Source organism: Trachemys scripta, chromosome 8, assembly GCF_013100865.1.
Source record: "Trachemys scripta elegans isolate TJP31775 chromosome 8, CAS_Tse_1.0, whole genome shotgun sequence".
In the NCBI taxonomy this organism is placed as follows: domain Eukaryota; kingdom Metazoa; phylum Chordata; order Testudines; family Emydidae; genus Trachemys; species Trachemys scripta.
The window spans coordinates 45,993,001-45,999,125 of NC_048305.1; the positions used below are offsets into that span (position 1 = coordinate 45,993,001).

Here is a 6,125-nt window from a genome sequence, read left to right on the forward strand (position 1 = left end):
CAGGCCAACACCACTTCCTGCGGTCACTCTCCATCACTTTCTCCCTCTGCAGGCCCTCTCTCGTGCCAGGAACTGCAGCCTCCTCTTTGTGACTCGGCCCTCCGTCCACGTCACTCTGTGGTTTCCCCTTCCGGGGTAGGACAGTCTTTTGGGGCAAAACTGTCCCAGGCAGTCCACTCTCCACTGCCTGGTCTGTGCCACTTCCCCAGTGGTGGGTAGGGGAATCTGGGTCCACCCTCTACTCTGGGTTCCAGCCCAGGGGCTTGCTGATCAGCGGCCTAGGTCTGCACTATCTTATACCTTGTTGCTTTTCCCTGAGCCTTTCCTACCTTTCCGACTCTCCCTCGCTCTGGGTTTGCCAGCCCTACAACTCCCTCCCACAGAGAGCAACTGTAGGGTACTTGTCTCTATAGCCTGAACACACCTCCCTTCTCCCAGGAAGTGACTGCAGACTCCTTTCCTGCAACCCCTCTCTGCTATGAGCTCCCTGGCTTTATACAGGCCTCTCTTGTTCCTGTCCACCTGAGCTTCATTTAACCAATCCCCACTCCCTGTCTCCTCTTCCAGGGGCAGCCTAGGGAGTAATTCCCCCTCTCCCCCCACAGTAACCCTTTCCAGTCTTGTGTGGGTGGACACCCCAGCACAGAGGTTTAAAACTTCTATTGCTTAAATATAAAATGGTTCAAGGTATTAGGAATATGGTGGTTACCAAAAACAAGTTTCAGTTATTTTACTCTGTGTTAGGCCCGGGCTTGACCACTATGTACTGTACAGGAGCAGAAGAGTTTAAATCATGTGGCCCACTGTGGTGCTACTGAATCAAGCTGTTGAGCCACGTTAAACTGTGTTTGAGAGATTTTAGTTTGAACTCTCTTTCATCCAGGTCCCCTGAGCCTCTCTCTGCTCTGCACTACAGGTGTTTGTACTCTCAGAAGTAATACAGAATCCTGTGCCTTGAAAGAACAGGCTCTGAGTCTGAAGAGTGTTACAATAGCTCCCTTCCCTGAGCCCTTGGAGATGGGATCCTGAAGGATGCTAGTGTTTTAGCCATTGCACGTCATCTAGACCTACTCTCAACAGGGTTAGACAAAGTGACAACATTGCTGGCAGCTGGACTTCTCTAGCATTCCCACCATTGCTAGCCGTGGTAGTGACAATGGGAGAAACTTGCCTGTTTTAGCAGAATCTGGAAGCAACTTTCCAATGCGTGATCTCTGCTGGATTTGCAGCGTTCAGTCAGAACTGAAGGGGCATCAGGACCATGGCTGCTGGCCTGAATAATTGAATGGTTCTGCACAGTAGCCACTAAAAAGCAACTGGCCAAGTGATTTTTCTTTCATGAACTCAGGGGAAAAAACTGACTTGAGAATTACATCTCTGTGACAGGAAGAATTCTGTAAAATGTCATCTTGGTCTCTTGTTTCTTGAGAACGGCAGCCATCATGCTGCGCTTTGGAAGGGAACATACATAACCCTGAAAAATAAAATTAACTCCTCCCTAAGCTGTGGTGCAATGCAGTGTAAACTCACTGTAACTCATTCTGAAGAGAAATTTTGTCTGCACGGGCAACCATAATTCTGGCATTGCCTAACTCTTGAATGCTTGATCGTGAAGCCTTTATGTTCTTTTAATGTGGTTTGTTGTATGCAATATCCGAGCATACAAACAGAAATGCCATCACATGGAACCATATTGCCTGCTACCTATTTCTACAGTGGGGTTAGAACCTTTAGATCCAGTGCACACACCTCTGCCATGAGCTAACAGAGTTAACCAGTAACAATAATAAATGGCATCATGTGGGTTGCACAGCTATGTACTGCCTGCCCGGGAATCCTGGGTTCTAGTTCAGGCTCTGATCAAAGCATGTTACAGACCTTTCTGCTCCCACCCACCCCAAGACTGACCCTTTCTGCCCCAGCCCCTCCAGCCTGGTCCCTATCTCCTTGACCAGTCCCAGTCTCCCTCTCCCATCACTTCAGCACAGTTCAACCCTTTTGTCTCCTATTTCCTGTCCCCACCACTCCCCTTTCCTTGACCCATTCTCCCTCCTTCCCCATTTCCCCTCAGATCCTTGTCCATCTCCCCTAGCCTCCCCATGGCTTGGCTTTTCTGGGTTTAACCAGCATGCTGCACTCCCTGAGGGGGAACCAGAGATGATCATCTTTTCTCTGCCTGTTTGAGTATTTGCGCATCTGATGCTTTTTCAGAGGTGGGAGTGAAAATGGGCTCAAGGATTACCCCCCCACAATACTTCAGGTTACTGGGGCTCTCCCTGCTCTCAGACAGGTAGAGTTTATTGTCTCCTGTCCCCACAGAAGATCCCCATCTGGGTCTATCAAGGAGCGAGCTGGGGTTGAAAAAGGGGCTTCCTGGAATCTTGATGTTTCTACCCCTTCTCTACCTCACAGGCACCCGATGGGTCTGTATTTCCCCTAGAGGCCCAGCCTGGACAATGAGTAGGGATCTCCAGGGAAACCTATTACAGAGGCAGCTGGGCCCCATGGTTCCTCACCCCACACTCTGGTGTGGGCATTGCCATGACCAATTTTTCTTGCCACTCAAGCAAGCAGAGACAGCTCTGGACCCAACTGGGGACTGGTTAGTTGAACAAGATGGTACCATTTTTACATAATCACTTTTCTGACCATGGCTACAATTGAACCATGATCAAATATGAGACTCTTACCCTTAAGGACCCTGGCAGCCCAGCAAGCCTGCAGCTCTGCCATTGGCAGGATAGACCCGAGTGGCTGTGTGGGGCCAACAACAGCCAGTGTTGGTTTCTCCAATTCGAGTGAAGATGTATTTATACAGTGAGACCTGGTGTCATCGACTCCTCCAGCAAGGGCAAAGAGGAGTGGTGTCCTATGGTGAAGATGACAATATCCACCTTCTCATCCACAGTCACATTTTCTAAGATGGCGGAGGTTCCGGTGAACTCCTTCACATTGGGCTCCACCACCACGCCACCACAGAGGATACGGCTGGGACAGTCATCGCTGACCACTGCCTCTTGGTTCTGCAGTATAGAGGCAAAATGAGACAAGAGGACATCCTGCTATCCAATGGGAGTTGGACGGCACAGGTCAAGAAACAGGCTGATTCCTGGCAACTGCTTTTCTCTGAAGCAGGGTAAATGGCATCCAGCTATTGCCAGGGTCATGAATTCCAAACACAGCAGGCATTTACAGGCATTCTTTAGTGCACTAGGCTGCTTGATGGTTTGGTGAAGAGGGCATCCTGAAGGAAGCAGTTTGCAGAAAGACTACCCGGGGTTGCTAGAAAAATCCTGCTGGGTACACAGGCTGTAGTGAAGGAGCTTTACTAAAGTGAAGCCTAAAGGATGATGATGTCAATCAGCATCCCTACTCTTACATTGCACTTGTCAGCCAGTAGATCTCAAAAGAGGCCAGGATCATCACCTCCCATTTTACAGATGAGGAAACTGAGGCACAGACTTGCTGAAGGTCACCCAGCAGGTCAATGGCAGAGCGGGGAATAGAACCTAACTCTTCTGAGGCTTAGGCCAGTGCTCTAGCCATCAGGCAACAGTGCTTTGCAGAATGTACCCCCATTATGTGGGAAGCAACAGGCCCCCTTCTGGATATTTAGTTATGATTTTTTCCCACTCTCTGCCTTGTAATTTCCAATTCAGAAGGCCAAGTTACAGAGAGAGCACTGTATTTGGAGAGAGAGGTCTTCCACCTTCAGATTCACCTCTGCATGGCTCCACCAAAATATCCTTTGGCCAAAGATTAGGTTACGGGAAACTGAACAGGAACATATTGCAGAAATGGTCCGATACGCTGCACAGTCCATTATCTAGCCCTTCCCCAGCTGCACAGTGGGCCTGCTGGCCAGGCTAGTGGAAAATAGCTGTCTTGGGGCACCAAGCTATAGTTTCCATGGTTAAACCATTGATTCATCTTCTCATTCATCCAGCTGAACAGGGGGAAAGGGAGAGTATTCCTGATGACATTAGCCAGGTGGGTATTGTACATTGTCTCTATGGGGCTTCCATGCTCAGAAATGTGGCTCATCACCCCTGAGCCCCTTGTGGTACTGAGAAACACCTGAAAGCCAAGCCAGAATTCAGCTTCCAACAGTGAGTGTAATTCTCTCACCCAGATTCAGTGTGAAATTAAACCAAAGGAAGCAAACCTCTGTCATCTCCAAACACTCCTCTCGGAGGACAATGCCGCTCTTCGGATCTTTGATGACGCTGTTTGGAGACTTATGGATGAGACTGGCAAAGGAAGACACCACCTACTAGTCTGGCAACGTCTGGTCCGAGCTCATGCTTTGCTTCCACCTGTTGCTGTCTCTGTTCAAAAGCTGCTCTCTGGTTATACTTTGATTGTATTCTTGGGGTTCAATTTTTAGAGTGAATTTGGAGTCCCAGGAGGGTTCTGGGATTGACAGCCCTGAAGACAGGCACAGCACAGGAAGAGGCTGTCCAAGTTTAACCCTCCCTGCTCTGCCACGGTATCTCAATCCTGAATGGAAGGGGAAGGGAAGACAGGAGACAACTGGGTAACTGATTTTCTATGCCCATTTGGCTACGCTTCCACAGATTGCTGCTACAGGGGGACATCTCTGGTGGTGGTTTATAGGATTCAGACATCTGAGCATTAAAATATGGACTGAGACCACCTGCTATGTCATATAGGTCTGCTGGCTGTTTGACGATGGCAACTCCTGATCACGAATCTGGGCTGCAGTCAGAAAAACTATGGGAAAGACCCTGTTGGGTCATTAGTCCAAGCCTCAATAAAAGCTCTCCCAGTATAATGACGTTTTGGTGCTTGGTTTGGCAAAAGATGAATGCATCAGAATATAAACGTTGCCTCTCTCCAGTAATTCATAAGCAATTTCAGGAATCGTACCTGCCCAGCTCTCTGACTTAGCTGTACAGCGATATCTGCTCCAGAGTTCCTCTGTCCAACCACAAGGACTTTCTTCCCCAGAAATCCTTCTGGGTTCTTGTATCCCTGGCTGTGAAGGTAGGTGCCTTTCAACTCGTTCATACCTGCAAGGAAAGTGGCAATCTCAGTTGGCTCGCTTAATGAATTAGTGGCCATGCCTGGGCAGCACAAGAGAGCAAGTCACTGTCGCTGCATGAGAAACGGGCACTCTGGAAGGGAACAAAGTCAACTCAGGAGGAATGGCAACAAGTAGACATGCTGGGCTAACAGATGGAATACTGAGGCATTGTCATTCAGAGATCAATGGCCGAGTGACAATTTGGCCAGACTTTGGTGTCAAGCCCTGGTGAAGCTAGGCATTCTGTAGCTACACAACCCGAGCTGTACAATATTAGCAGGTGCAAAGTATGGCATGATACACGTTGTTAGTCAATGGACTGGCAGTGAACTACTGCAGTGATGACAAGAGCTGGTGCTGGTTTGCAAGAAGTTTTGGCCTTTCAAAAGGCTGAGCAGCATGCTGGGAAGCCAGCGGGGCTGGGAAAAGGGAAGCATTGGAGTCTGGCACCAGGGGGGTCCATATGGTGGGACTACGCCACAGCTGCTCACCCCAAGTGCAGCTCCATGGCAGTGAATCTGGAAGCCCTGACACTGACCCTTGGATTTCCAGGCTCAGAGCCCTGGTTAGAGTCAGGGCTTCTAGGCCCCTTGCTGTGAAGTTGGGAGCCCAGAAGTCCTGAGAGCCCAAGCTTGAGTCAGGTTTCCCAGGGCTTCCAAGACTGCCAGGCTCCACAGCTGGGGGTCACCTGCCCCAGGGCAGTCCTCAGGGCAGGGCCCCCAGCAGCCTGCTAGGTGAGCTGGCAGGGACACGGACTAGGATTGCTCTCCTACACAAAAAGAACAGGAGTACTTGTGGCACCTTAGAGACTAACAAATTTATCTGAGCATAAGCTTTCGTGAGCTACAGCCCACTTCATCAGATGCATAGGATGGAACATATAGTAAGAAGATATATATACATAGAGAGAACATGAAAAGGTGGAAGTTGCCATACCAACTGTAAGAAGCTAATTAATTAAGATGAGCTATTATCAGCAGGAGAAAAAAAACTTTTGTAGTGATAATCAAGATGGCCCATTCCAGACAGTTGACAAGAAGGTGTGAGGATATCCCCATGGTAAGTATCCTCACACCTT

The 6,125-nt window shown here is 49.2% G+C and overlaps 1 pseudogene; it reads right to left on the reverse strand.

Moving 5' to 3' along the window:
* Window positions 1–740: 740 nt before the first annotated feature.
* On the reverse strand, window positions 741–5,031 carry LOC117881577 (annotated as a pseudogene).
* Between the last annotated feature and the right edge of the window lie 1,094 nt (window positions 5,032–6,125).